We start from the raw sequence: 14243 nt of genomic DNA on the forward strand, positions 1-14243 counted from the left end.
CATCAGACCATCTCTGTAGATGCCTTTTGGGGTCTCAATGATTGTACAGCAGAGGTTACACCCTCTCAGCTGCCTACAGAGTCCAGGCAGCAGGTTTGTGTGTGAGACTCTCAAGGTATAGATAACTAAACATTATAAGTCAGTAGGGTCATGTGTTATCTAAAAAGGTTTGATGGTGTTAGACTACGTGAGTAGAGGATAGGGTCTAGGACAAGGGCAAGAATTTTGTGTCCTCTCAGCTGGTGTGACATATTGTGTTTTATCCTTATACACTGATAGATTCTAGTGGCATTTCCAAGTGTATGCAAAGGAGGGAAGGAAGGGTGTTTAGTAATCTAGAAATGGCATCAGAGGATGAACAGCCGGAAGAGTTGAAGATATTCAGTTAAGAAAACATACAGCTTAATGTGGTGTCCTTTGATAAAGATTGTTAGAGTTTTTTCCAACCCTTGAAATCTAGCCTTGGTAGTGACATGGCTATAACAGCTTAGCAAGAGGCTCTTTATCAAATTACCTTTATCAAATCACTGTTAACTGAGTGATTTAGAAAGGTTCTTTTGCCTCTGTTCCCCCATTCCAACCTTAATTATAGAAAAAACAGCCCACGGGATTGTCCCCAAATCAGAGCTTTAAAACAACATGAACTATCTCATACAAAATGAAGTTCTAGACATCAGTAAAACAATACTCTCAACTGAGTGTAGGAAATGTAGTGAATGTTAAGTGTAGGAAGACAGTGAATATTATCCCGCAATACTGGCATTACGTTATTGCAGACTTGTTAGGTTACTACACACGTCTACTTGAGATCGTAAGGAAGCAACTCAGCAAACACTCCAACAACTAATGATCATGAAACAGTCTGAGAGATTTTAAATGTTCAAAAGGAAAAAATGGAACCCACAAGGCAGGAAGAGAACATTAGGGAAAATAAGGATGCAAATAGAAATTTTAGACATGAAATATATAGTCAGAAAAGTTAAGAACTCAGTAGACAAGTTAACCAGTCTGGAAGACTAGAGAGAGAACTGGTGGTTTGGAAGATGAGTCTGAGGAAGTTACACTGAAGCACAGAGAGAAGAACAGAGATTGTGAAAGTGAAATCAATTTAATGCGAAGAATAGAATGACGAAATCCAATATGAATCTAATAGGAGACCCAGAGGAGAGAACAGAGAGAATGAAGGAGAGGCAACACATTGAAGAGGTAATGGCAGAGAATTTACCAGAATTGGAGGACAATGAATGCTCAGCTTGAAAAGGCACACTGGGACTTCCCTGGTGGCACAGTGGTTAAGAATCCGCCTGCCAATGCTGGGAACAGGGATTTGAGCCCTGGTCCGGGAAGATCCCACGTGGGGATGTACTTTGTATTGCAGGATGTTTAGCAGCATCTGTGGCCTCTACCTAACAGATGCCAGTGGGAACCCCACCCACAGTTGTAACAATGAAAACGGTCTCCAAATCAACCTCCCATTGTTTCTCAGATTCCTTTGACTACGATCCACAGCTGGACATTCTCACCTACCTGAAACAAGTTTCAGAAAACATTTCTTATGCTTAATTGTCTGGTCTTTTCCATCCTTTTCTATTTCTTTTCTTTCTTGAATGCTCATGGTGACTTACCTGTCACTTCAGTTTGACTTCTGCCTCAGAATTTCATCAAGACTCTTCTAGGTGAAGACCAGCAATGACCTCCTCGTCCAGCAGACCCTTTGCAGTCCTCAGCTTACCTGTGCCCTCAGTGGTACTACACAGCGTGGCCCACACGCTCCTCCTGAAGTTGTCTCTTTCGTTAGCTACCATGACATCACGGCCCCTCATTTTCCTCTGCCTCCTCTGCTCTATTTGTTTTCATTTCTGGATCCTCCTTCTTTGTCTGATCTCTATATTGTGAAGGCTCTTAGAGGTCTGTCTTGTCATTTTCTCTCTTGCGCTAGATGATCTTCCACATTCTATGGCTTTCAATACCAACCATATGCCAAAGACTGCCAAATTTATGTTCAGCCCAGACCTCTCTTCTGAGCTTGACACCCACAGATCCAACTTCCTTCTTGACATCTGCCCTGTTGATGTTTCACAGACGTCTAAAACAAAAACTCTTGCCTTTTCTCCAAATCTTTTATTCTTCCAATTTTTTATATCTCAGTAAATGGTACCACCAATCCACACAATTGCATAAGCCAGAAACCTAGATGTCATACTTGACATCTCCCAGGTGTCCAATGGATGAGGGTCTGTCAACCTGCAAAATACTTCCTGAGTCTTTCTACTTCCCTCCATCCCCAAGGCCTTCATCTTACTCCAAGTCTCCATTATCTTTCACCGAGAGCACTGCAGTGGACTTCTAACGGTCTTCCTGTTTCATTCTAATCCAGTCTCCGGCCAAGAGAAAGCAATACTCTTAAAATATAAATTTGATCATATCTCTTCTCTGCTTAAACTCCTTCAATGACTTCCCTTTGAATTTGGAATCAAGATCAAAGATCTCAGCCTGGTCTATGAAGGTCTCCGTGACTCCACCCCTGCCTGTCTCCCTAGACCCACTGGGCACTGCTTACTTAGGTACTACCCGCTGCTTAGTAGCTCATCAGCTCTAGCCACACTGGCCCACCTTCTTTTCCTTCTATGAATTGCTGCCAATGCTCTTTCCCGCCTTGGGTCCTTGACTCTTCTTCCTCTGCCTGGAACACCTTTTCCTCACTCTTTGCAAGCCACTTCCTACTACTGCTTGAGGTGTCAGATTAACTTCCACTTGCTTAAAGAGGCCTTCCTTGCTCATCACCTCCCACTCCAATCTCAATTAGGTCCCTATTATGCTCTCTCCTGATGCTCTCTACTTTTCCCTGATGGCACCGAGTACGTAGCTGTGTGATTATTTGTGCTCCCCACCAGAAAGTAAACTCTATAAGGACTGGTTTTTTTTAATTTATTTTTTATTGAAGTATAGCTGAACTACAATGTTGTGTTAATTTCTACTGTACAGCAAGGTGGTTCAGTTATACATATACATTCTTTTTCATATTCTTTTCCATTATAGTTTATCACAGGATATTCAATATAGTTCCCTGTGCTCTACAGTAGGACCTTGTGGTTTATCCCTTCTATATATAATGATTTGCATCTGCTAACCCCAAACTCCCAATCCATCCCGTTCCACCCCCCTCCCCCTTGGCAACCACAAGTCTGTTCTCTATGTATGTGAGTCTGTTTCTGTTTTGTTGATAAGTTCATTTGTGTCATTATTTGAGATTCCACATATAAGTGACATCATATGGTATTTGTCGTTCTCTTTCTGACTTTCTTCACTTAGTATGATAACCTCTAGGTCCATCCATGTTGCTGCAAATGGCAGTATTTCATTCTTTTTTATAGCTGAGTAGTATTCCATTATATATATATATATATATATATATATATATATACCACATCTTCTTTATCCATTCTAATGACTGTCTTTTATACTCACCTTGAGCCTAGGTCACTGTCTGGCATGAATTCAGCACTTTATAAATATTAATCAGATGAATGAATGAACAGTGTTATTTTGCAGAAAGAGATAGTGGGATGAGACCCAATGGGATGACTGATAGGTGTTGAGGAAATTAAGATGTCGAATTTGCACTATTCTTTTGAGAAAAGTGACAGTAAAGGGCATGTGAGAAAGTAACTGCTTGGAAAGGGGCAGCAGGGTCAAAGGAAGTTTCCTGTTTTAAACCATCCAAAGAGTGACATCAATGGCATAGATGAGTCTGGTGTCGGCAGGCCTCTTTCTCTATCCATGTCCTCAAGGAACTCAGCCAGTGTACCATCAGGATGTGACAAGTACCTTTCTGAGTCGTGTCCTTTTAGGTTCAAACGTCTACGACAGAGTTGCTGGTCCCCTACTCTCAACCCTCTTCCAACCATGGTTGTGTCCACTGCTCACCTCTTACCCCTGTTGTCAACTCAGCGCCACCTCGGGTGGGACTGCAAGACGTTTTCTTTCTAGACAACTCTGGCAAAACGTAAGTATGACCTTTGAGAACTGCTAACCCGAATACTGGAGGGTTGGTTCCAATAGAAACTAAGAATTTCTTCATTTTTACTTACAGAATTACAAGGTGATAATGAAAGTTGAGTTTTGTAATGAGTTTTAAATATCATCACCCAGGAAAGCTTTATCTCTGGCCATAGAGTCATAGCCTGTTGGAATATACTTGATGAACTGCCTCTTTCGCATGTGTGAGGTTGGACAAATCACTTTGTTTTTCTGAAGCTTCAGTTTCTTCATCAGTAAAATGAATGAGGGGCTGGATTAGACTCAGCTTGCAGTCAAGGATACATACATGTTCAGACCACATGATCCACCCTCCAAATCAGGGTATTTGAGGGTAGGACCAGGCCTCTGTATTTTAGGAAGGCTCTACAGATGCTTCTGACATACACTGCTGGTTACTGGCTTAGATTCTTTTAATTTCTAACATTTTATATTAATACCCCTCATTTGCTTAAAGTAAAACCTGTCTAATAATAGCGCTAACATTTCCCTCACAAAATTTTGGCTACGATTGCATATAAATTGGGATTTTCTTTTTTTCTCAAGAGATACTTTATTCAGATGAATAATTCATTTATAATAAAAGAAACCCAAGTACTAATGTCTTATTAATCTATATGGCTATAATACATTCCCATGATTTAAATGAAACTAAGTACTTGATTTAGGAAGAATCCTACCGCAATACATGAGATATCTTAATTAGGAAATGTTCTATAACATTCATGAGGAACAAAGGCAGTGTAAGAGTCTCCAAGCAAAACTACCTCATTTTACTACCAAACCTTTAGGCCTGAGAATCAGAGGAAAGTTCTCATACGGGGGATGAGAATAAAGAACTGAAACTTGCCATGGAATTGAGAACAGAAATTACAGGCATGGTTAAAAAAGCAGAACGTAGTTGTAGGGAAATCACCTTCTTGTAACAGAACCCAGTGGGTGAGTCAGAAAGCAGATGAATGAGAAATCCTGGTGGGACAGGCTCAGAACAGAGATGGGCCCCAGTCTCTCCAGTCCGTGCAGACAGGCGGGAGCAGCCATCTTGGATGAAGTGAACCCTCCACCCCACCGCAGGGAATGTAGACCTCCCACTACTGGCAAAGGTGCAGCAGGACAGTAATTCTATTGCTGCTAAGTGTCTCCATCATGCCAAAATCAAGCCTCAAAATCAGAACTGGACTGAGTTATAGAAAGTAAAGTTGTTTTTCTTGCACACCCAGCTTTGTGAACTGCAATCCACCCCTGCCACAGACTTGCTATTGTCATTACCTTCGTTACTGTTATCTCTGCCTTCATGTTGGGAACCTTTGTCCTCTGCTCTGTGGCTGGAGTGTAGATAACTAACATACCCTGAGTCCTTCCTGTTCAGGTCACCATCTCTCCTCCCATTTCTCTGGGTATAAATTGCCCACCCCCCTTCCTCCCTTCACTAATAGCAGGAGAATTCATTTATTCTCTCCCTCATTTCATTCAGTCATTCTAAAAATGCCATGTGTTAGAGACCACTTTAGGGTACAGAAATATAGCAGGGAATAGACAAGCTCCTTCTCTCCTGAAGACTGCATTCTGAAGGTGAGGGACAGAGAGTAAACAAATAAATATATAATGTGTCAGGTGATGACAAGTGCTCTGAAGATAAATATAGTAGGGTAAAGGAATGAAGAGAGACAGGAGACAGATGCTATTTTAGAGGTGGTCAGGGAGGCCTCTCTGTTGAGCTGACATTTAAGCAGAGAGTTCTGGGAACTTATAAAAATGCTTTATACACGTGATAACTACAGATAACCAGCCAACTGGCACAGTAGCGGGACTGTTCCCTTGACAGTGTACGCAGAGCCCCGTCACAATCTAAGGCTAAATCAAATGACTTCTAAAACGCCACCCGGATGCATAGCTTCACTGATGAAAGAGAAACTGACCCAGAATAAAAACTGTAGCAGCAGAAATGGGCTTCCACTTAGGGAACAATGTTCCCTAAAACATATGCAAAATTACTCAGCAGAAGAATAAGATTGTGACAAAACCTAAATACCTAAAACTATCCAATTGGCATTTCCGAACAGTGTTTTCCCTTATGCAGTATTGGTTTGGAAATGTTAAGAGAAGGTTGAGAAGTTCATGGTCCCACATTTTCCAAGCTTCCATAGGGAAATGAATAGTATAGGCTCTCAATTGCAAGTGAGGGAGGTGACTAGCTAAGAGTAACTAGAGATCCTCGTGGTGACGGAGCAGCCCTGTATCTTGATTGAGATGGTGGTTACATGAATCTACATGTGATGAAGCTGGATGGAACTAAACACACACACAAATAAATAAGTGAACGCGTTAAAATTGGTGAAATCTGAACAGGCTCTATGGATTGTTCCAATGTTAATTTCTTACCTTTGACAGTATATATTCCTGCAAGATGTTACCATTGGGAGAAACTGGGTGAAGGGTACACAGAATTTCTCCTGGTTTTATTTCTTGCAACCACATGTGAATACGATTATATCAAAAAGTAAGTTAGAAACAAACAAACAAAGAATTCAAGCATTCTGAGCCCTGAGCCTAAGCCTTGACGATGATGTAGGGCCAGTGGTTGCAAATGTTTTATGTGTCAAGGGATTCTTTAATTAAACAATATAATCTTTTTTTGTGTGTGTGTGGTACGTGGGCCTCTCACTGTTGTGGCCTCTCCCGTTGCGGAGCACAGGCTCCGAACGTGCAGGCTCAGCGGCCATGGCTCATGGCCCAGCCGCTCCGCGGCATGTGGGATCTTCCCGGACCAGGGCACGAACCCGTGTCCCCTGCATCGGCAGGCGGACTCTCAACCACTGCGCCACCAGGGAAGCCCAACAATATAATCTTTTTAAATTTCTGTTATTCTGAGATGTTCTGTTTATCTCCTTAATGGACAAGAAGAATAAATCTAATTTAAAATAGTTTTACAATACATTTATTATTTTAATTAAGTCCTTACTTTCTCATGACATAATCCACATAAAACATCCCAATTCAATGTAGGGGGGAAAAAAACAGACTCTAAAATATTGTATTCCTTCCACAATTTCCCATTAAAATACAAACTTCTATAGTTAGAAAAGTAATCAAGAGGCAAAAAAGCTTTAAAATGATTCTCAGTGTCCGGCAACACAGCTTGAACTCCCCCACATACTACTTGCACGCGCTGTGCACTTGGAAGCTTTAGGAAGAAAGAAGTATCTTTGCTCTGCTTCGCTCCAAACCCATAGGAATAATTCCCTTTTGTTTACCTTTGTTGTTTTGATTTATCTGAAGTTTACAAAGTAGGCACTGGAGGATACTGCACCACATTTAATTTTTTTCATGTTTATTTGTTTTTAATAACCTACACAAAATGTTATGCTTAATTGTGGAAAAACAGATTTTTGAAAACTTGCATTTGAAGAACAGATTGGTTTATCGCAGGATGATGACCTGGCTGCTGTCTGGATAGTGGTGGGCTGGCTCTGCAGGGACCACGGGAGGGGGGTGGGGGGTGGTCTGCAAGACTGTGCCTGGAAACCGCAAACCCGGGCCTGAGAAGCTGGAGAGGAAATTCCCCAGGACACGTCAGAGCTCAGAGCCCTGGGGAACTGGAGAGTAGGAAAAGGGCAAACCTGACCTCAGAGCTCAGGGCCAGAGCTGAGCCGGGGCAAGAATCCTCTCTCTGCCGCAAAGTGCGGTGACCCAGGGACCATCCCACCCGTGCAAGACCCCAGCCAGCAAGGCTCTGGAAAGCCTGTTTCTCCTTCACCTTCTCTGCCTGACCTTTCCGTCTTTCTATGGTAGGAATGGACTAGTCGAGAAAAAATATAAAGAATATTTTAATTGTAACTTTAAAAAATTATGGATTTCCCAGCCCAAGATATATCATTATTATTATTTTTTTAATCAATGAGAAACATTTTCCTCGAGCCTTTGGCTGCTGCATGACCCATCTCCCAGGAGTCAGGTGCCAGGTGACAATGACAATAGCTTTGACGGGTGCAGTGGTGTCTCAGAGCACAGGAAAGGACAAGTTGTGCAAAGATGTGAGGTGCAGCGAAGTTAACTTGCTGCTTTTTAGCGTTCATATTTGATTCTAGATTTTTCTGTTAAGTTATGCAGAACCCAAATCCGGGTGAATGTCACTTGTTTTGTAGCCTCCAGCAATACGTCCAAACACTATCAGATTCCTACTTGTGCAGCCCAGGAAATTAGTATAATATTTAAGGTATCAACTCAGCTCACAGTGATCCTCTCACTGCCCCTCTTACCAGGAGTGGAAGAGCCCGTGGTAGCCTTGACTATCCCGAAATACTCCCCCACCCTTCCCATCCACCCCTAACACATCTAATGGGTCCTGCTTCTCCTTCCTGAGAATTGACAGTCTGAAATTCTGGTTCTGTCTCTTCTGTGTTTTGAACAGACACTGCAGCCCAACATGTTTTATGCCATGGGGCATAACAGAACACACATCTTCAAGGGTAGGAGTGAAGCACACGAGACGCACATAGAGGGAAAATGTCCTCTGAGACATTCCTCTTCCAACTCCCTTTCTGAAACCCAGCCATAGCTCCAACTCGGGGGTCTATGAGACACTCCGTTTTTCTTGTAATAATGTCTGCCTTTCTGGCTAATCTGGCCTGAGTCCGTTTATTTTACCTTCAATGGAAGTGTCCTAATGAACCCTGGTAGGGTCTGCAAGGTCAAAGACTGCTGATTGGCTGTCACAGTACCTGGCATGTCGTAGGGACTCAATGAACAGATATTGAATTAATGCATGAAGGATACCCTGGGCAAGCATGCCATGCGTGGGAGGAAATGTCAGGAAAGCAGCGTTCCCCTGCTTTGTGGGAATGACGGAGGAATGGTGGAGCTAGTTATACAAGAGAACATACTCAGAGGAGAAGAACTGGCAGGTGGGAGTCTATCCAAAATCCTGTAAACATCCTCTCCATATTTTGATGATTTCCCAGATTGTGAATTTACCTTCAACCGTAGAAGCCAGATCTTAACTTTTCCAGCCTCCCTTTCCACTGGAGTACAGATGTTTGACTTGTGAGACACCGCTTGGAAGCCAACTCCAAGAGGAAAGGGGCAGGATCTAGGGCACCCACGTTGCCTGTGTGCTGGGCAGAGGCAGAGGCAGGTTCTGGGGATGGACCTTCCTGACCAGGTTGGTTCTGTGAACAGATTGTGGACAACGCCCATAAAAGCTCAGCCCGATATGTCCCTTTAGCTCTGCTAAGGACACTGTGATCTTTCTAATACCTCTTAATAAACTGACTAGAGTGGATGCAGGGAATAGAAGCTGGAGTCTTCATCATTCAGTCAGAGCTGAGAATCATGTCTGAGAGTCAAGGTGAGAATCCAAGATGAAAGCGAGGAAAGTAGGGAGCCAGGAGAGTGACTTTTCTTCTTTTTTAAAAATTTTTATTGGAGTCTAGTTGATTTACACTGTTGTGTTACTTTCTGTTGTACAGCAAAGCGAATCAGTTATACATATAGCCACTCTTTTTTAGATTCTTTTCCCATATAGGCCATTACAGAGTATTGAGTAGAGTTCCCTGTGCTATACTGGATGGACCTACAGATTGTCATACTAAGTGAAGTAAGTCAGACAGAGAAGGACAAATATCGTAGATCACTGATATGTGGACTCTAAAGAATGATCTTTTCAAACAACCAATTTTGAGATTAATTGACTTTTCTCTGTGGTTTGCCTGCTTTCTATTTCATTAATTTTCATTCCTATCTTTATTATTTACCTCTTTCTATTTTTATGAGCTTGATTTTCTGTCTTTCTAGCTTCTTAAGGCAGAAGCCTACATCATTGATTTGAAACTTTTCTTCTTTTCTAGTGTAAGCATTTAAAGTTATCCTCCTTCTAAGTGACACATAAACTTCATCCCACAGATTTTGATATGTTGGGTTTTCATTATCCTTTAGTTAGAAGTATATTCTAAGATTTCCAGTTTGACGCATGCATTAATTAAAGTGTTTAATTTCCAAACATATTGGGGTTTTCATATTCCTGATATCTTTCTATTATTGATTTTTATTTTAATTCCATGGTGGTGAAAGAACATACGCTGTATGATTTCAGTCCTGATGAACTTATCGAGGACTGTTTTATGGCCCAGGAGATGGTGTATCTTGATAAACTCATAAGCACTTGGAAAGACTGTGTGTTCCGTTCTTCTTAGGTGGAGTGTTCCAGAAACATTGATTAGGTCAAGTTGGTGGAAAGTGTTGTGTAAATCTCTGTTCTTATGATTTCTGTCTACTTTTTCTATTTAAATACTGATAGAGGAATATGAAAATCAGCTTGGTAATTTTGGATTAGTCTAGTTCTCCTTTCATTTTCATCAGTTTTTAAGATTTTCTTTTTCTTTTTAATAATCACAACCCCTTGTATCAGGTATCTATTGCTGTGTAACAAATTAGCCCCAACTTAGCTGCTCAAAACAACATGCGTTTGTTATCAGGAGTCTGGGGATGGCTCATCTGGGTGCTTCTGGCTCAGGTTTCTCACAAGTCTGTCATCGAAGGGTCAGCCTGGCCTGTATTCACAGTCATCTCAAGGCCCCCAGTTATCGTCCAAGCTCACTCATGTGGCTGTTGGCTGCCTCAGGTCTTTTCTGGCTCTGGGCTACAGGCTTGACTAGGGGGCCTATCCACAGAGCTATCATAACATGGCAGCTTTCGTCCCCCTGAGGAAACAGAGAGAGACTTTTGTAACCTAATCTTTAAGTAAAGTCATATCACTTTTGCCATATTCTGTTTATTAGAAGTGATGTTAGACTCAGCCCATACTCAGGGGTGGGGGGTAGAGAAAGCTGTGAATAACAGAATGTGGAGATCATTGGAGGTCATCCTGGAGGCATCCCACACACTCTTCAAGGCACTCAAAACAGAAAGAGATCTCAATATATATACCTATGGAGACATACGTAAAAAAATACATGTACATACATATACATATATGTGTAAATATATACATATTTGGTGGTAATGGATTGTCTCATGGCATCTGGAAATGCTAAGCAACCAGTCCTCAGGAGAGTGAGGCTCAAGGCAGCTATGAGGACTCTGCAGCAGGAGTTTGTTGATGGTCCTATGTAAGCTCTGTCATTTATATAACTCAGAATTCATCTTCCATGTCCGTATTTCTTTGTCATAAATTTCAAGAGAATCTGATTGGACCAGCCTGGGATAGGAGTTCATAGCCAATCAACTATGACAGGGAAACAAGATCACGGAGGATAAAACCCATGACCAGAGGTCCACCCCTGTGGGCAAGGGAGCAGTGCTCATAGAGGAAGGATGGGTTATATGCCAGGTATCACCCTGGTGATGCTCACAAGTAGTGCTTCCGTCAGAATACGTTGGCAGTGGCTGAAGCCGAGAGTGGACTGGCTCAGGGGAGAAGATCTGACCTGAAGACCAGGGGTCTTAGGGGGCAGAGGAACATTCATAGTAGCCCTTGTGTCCTACCCTGGGTCTTTGTGTGGCCCAGGCTCAGGCCCCACACCTTTCTGTACACCTCAAAGAGATCACAGGTCTCTGTGCACCCTGTTAATGACCAAAGGAACTTTGGTGTCCTGCCAGGGTCACAGAGTAACCTAAGAAGAGGAGTTTGGCCCAGGGTTGGACTCAAGTCTTAGGTGTTGGACTGTCCTGAGGCCACAGTTGCTGGCAGGCTCTGAGCACTTGGCCTCCTCAGCAGGCAAGAGGAAGTGGTTCTGTGGTCCCACCAGAGGTTTCAAGGCATGGGCATTATCTGCTGCCACCCTGGGCTAAGTTTGGTTGTTTCAGATATTTGGCAAGTGCAAGAATTCTTTGGATGAAATATGACCCAGGGCTTGATGACTTGATCTCTCTGGTCAGGCCTCACTGGCACAAGTGATGGTCTAGGATGCCTTCTTAGCCATATGTAGAGAAGCTAGATCTGGGGCTGAAGCAGCTGAAAGCCTATTGTTGCTTTTTTTAAAAAACAGAAAATTCCAAGCATACCTAAAAGTAGAGAGACTGGCATAATGAAGCCCTGCACCGATCACCCAGCTGCAACTGATCAATTCATGACTAATCTTTCCTCTGTAACCCTACCCACTGCAGCCATTTACCCTGTAGATTATTTTGAAGCAAATTCCATCATATAATTTCATTCATAAATATTTCAGGATGTATGACTAAAAGATAAATTCTCATTTTAAAAAATCAATAACCATTATCACATCTAAGATAATTAAAAATTCTTCATCAAAAATCCAGCCAGTATTCCAATAGTCCCTGTTATTGCCTTTTTAATGTACAAACTCTAAAAATTAAAATTAGAATCCCCCAACTGCTTTTAAAAGCGTTCATTGGTGATAATATTCACAATAAAATATATTAAACCATGAAACAAAACAATAAATGATAAAAAGTTTAAGTTGTTCTTTACAATGTGATAAATCATGAGAAACTGAAACCAGTTTCCATCATCTTTTTTCAGGCTGCTGCTTCTTATTTTCCAAGAAGGAAAGAAAAAACAGTTAAAGCCTGAAGTTGTCATTAGGGCTACTAAATTGTCTCACCCTCTCCCCTTGCAGCCACAGGAGAGATTACAGTTCCTCAGTCCCTAAAAGTGAGGTGTGGCCACATGACTTGTTCCTACCGAAAGTTGTGAGTGGAAGTGATGAAATGTCAGTTCTCATCAGATAATTTAATTTCCATTACGAGCCCCTCTGAAGCATTCTTTTCACCGTGCTATAGTGAGTGACTCAGGTTACTCCATCACCTGGGGTCCTGGAGGAACAGGTAGTGGATGAGAGAAACAAATTTGTTGTTTGAAGTCACTGAGAGTTTGAGGTTGTATGTTATCAAGGCATAACCTGGCCTACCTTGACTCATGCAAAGTGGTTAGGCTTGAGCAGGTGATTTCAGGGAAAGTCAAGCTATGGCTAATAACCTTTTAGTGAGAACCCTCTTGAGGGACCATTGGATTCACCTCTTATGATTTTACTGAATTGATCTGTGCTGTCCTTTAGGTAGAGCAGTGGAATCTTAATTCTTCGGGCTTTGACATTATTATAAGAGGTATACAATAATTAAAAGAGCACCCTGACAAATAAAACACCTTAGATGTATAAAATATTAAATAGACCTGAAGTTGAAACAAAAGATGAAACCCTGGCCTGGAGCGTCATGTCTCTGCCCTTCCGTTACCTTGGACAGCTCCCTTCATTTCTGGGCCTCAGTGTCCTGTTCTGTAATGATAATCATTATTACAAAAGTGACACTACTGGGCACCTTACACGGGCTAGATAGTTCCGTGGAACTTAACTTATTTAATCCTTACAACTAGCTCTCAGTAGTTAATTTTTTGTACCATTTTTAAAAACACAAAACTGGAAACATCTTTAGAGAGGCTGCATAATTGCCCAACAATAGCTGCACGTGGAGGGGGTACTTCCAAAGCCATCCTCAACTAAAGGTTTAAGGTCCATTTCTTGTTCTAAAATCCTGTGGATTTTTTGGTGTAAGGCTATTCACAACTAGTAAAACCACATTGTCAAAAAGAGAATAATATTTTCTCCAACAAAAAGAAGCGTTCTTTTATTTGCAATCATATTTTCCATCGTGTGAAAGAGCACATACTTTATGAAGATCAAGGACTCTTCTATTAATATTCCCTGGCCTGTATACTATCAAAGGGATTCAAAGCATCAAACCTTTATGATAGAATTCAGATGTTAACTGTAACGTAGACTAACTCTGAAACACAAATATTCCCCGAGAGCTTGCTCAGACTTTCTTTCCTTTTTTCTTTTTCTTTCTTTCTCTTTCCTTTCCTTCTTTCCTTCTTTCTTTCTTTCTTTTTCTTTTTCTTTCTTTCTTTCTTCCTTCCTTCCTTCCTTCCTTTCTTTTCTTGGTAAATTCTTTTCTTTTTTTATTGAAGTATAGTTGATTTACAACGTTGTGTTGGTTTCAGGTGTACAGCAAAGTGATTCAGTTATACATACATATATATCTACTTTTTCAGATTCTTTTCCCTTATAGGTTATTACAAAATATTGAGTATAGTTCCCTGTGCTATTCAGTAGGTCCTTATTGGTTATCTATTTTATATATAGTAGTGTGTATATGTTAATTCCAAACTCCTAATTTATCCCTTCCCCCCTTCTCCTTTGGTAACCATGAGTTTGTTTTCTATGTCTGTAAGTCTATTTCTGTTT

Source organism: Aethalodelphis obliquidens, unplaced genomic scaffold (assembly GCF_003676395.1).
Source record: "Aethalodelphis obliquidens isolate GAN/ISIS:26980383/991018 unplaced genomic scaffold, ASM367639v1 scaffold35, whole genome shotgun sequence".
Taxonomy (NCBI): Eukaryota; Metazoa; Chordata; class Mammalia; order Artiodactyla; family Delphinidae; genus Aethalodelphis; species Aethalodelphis obliquidens.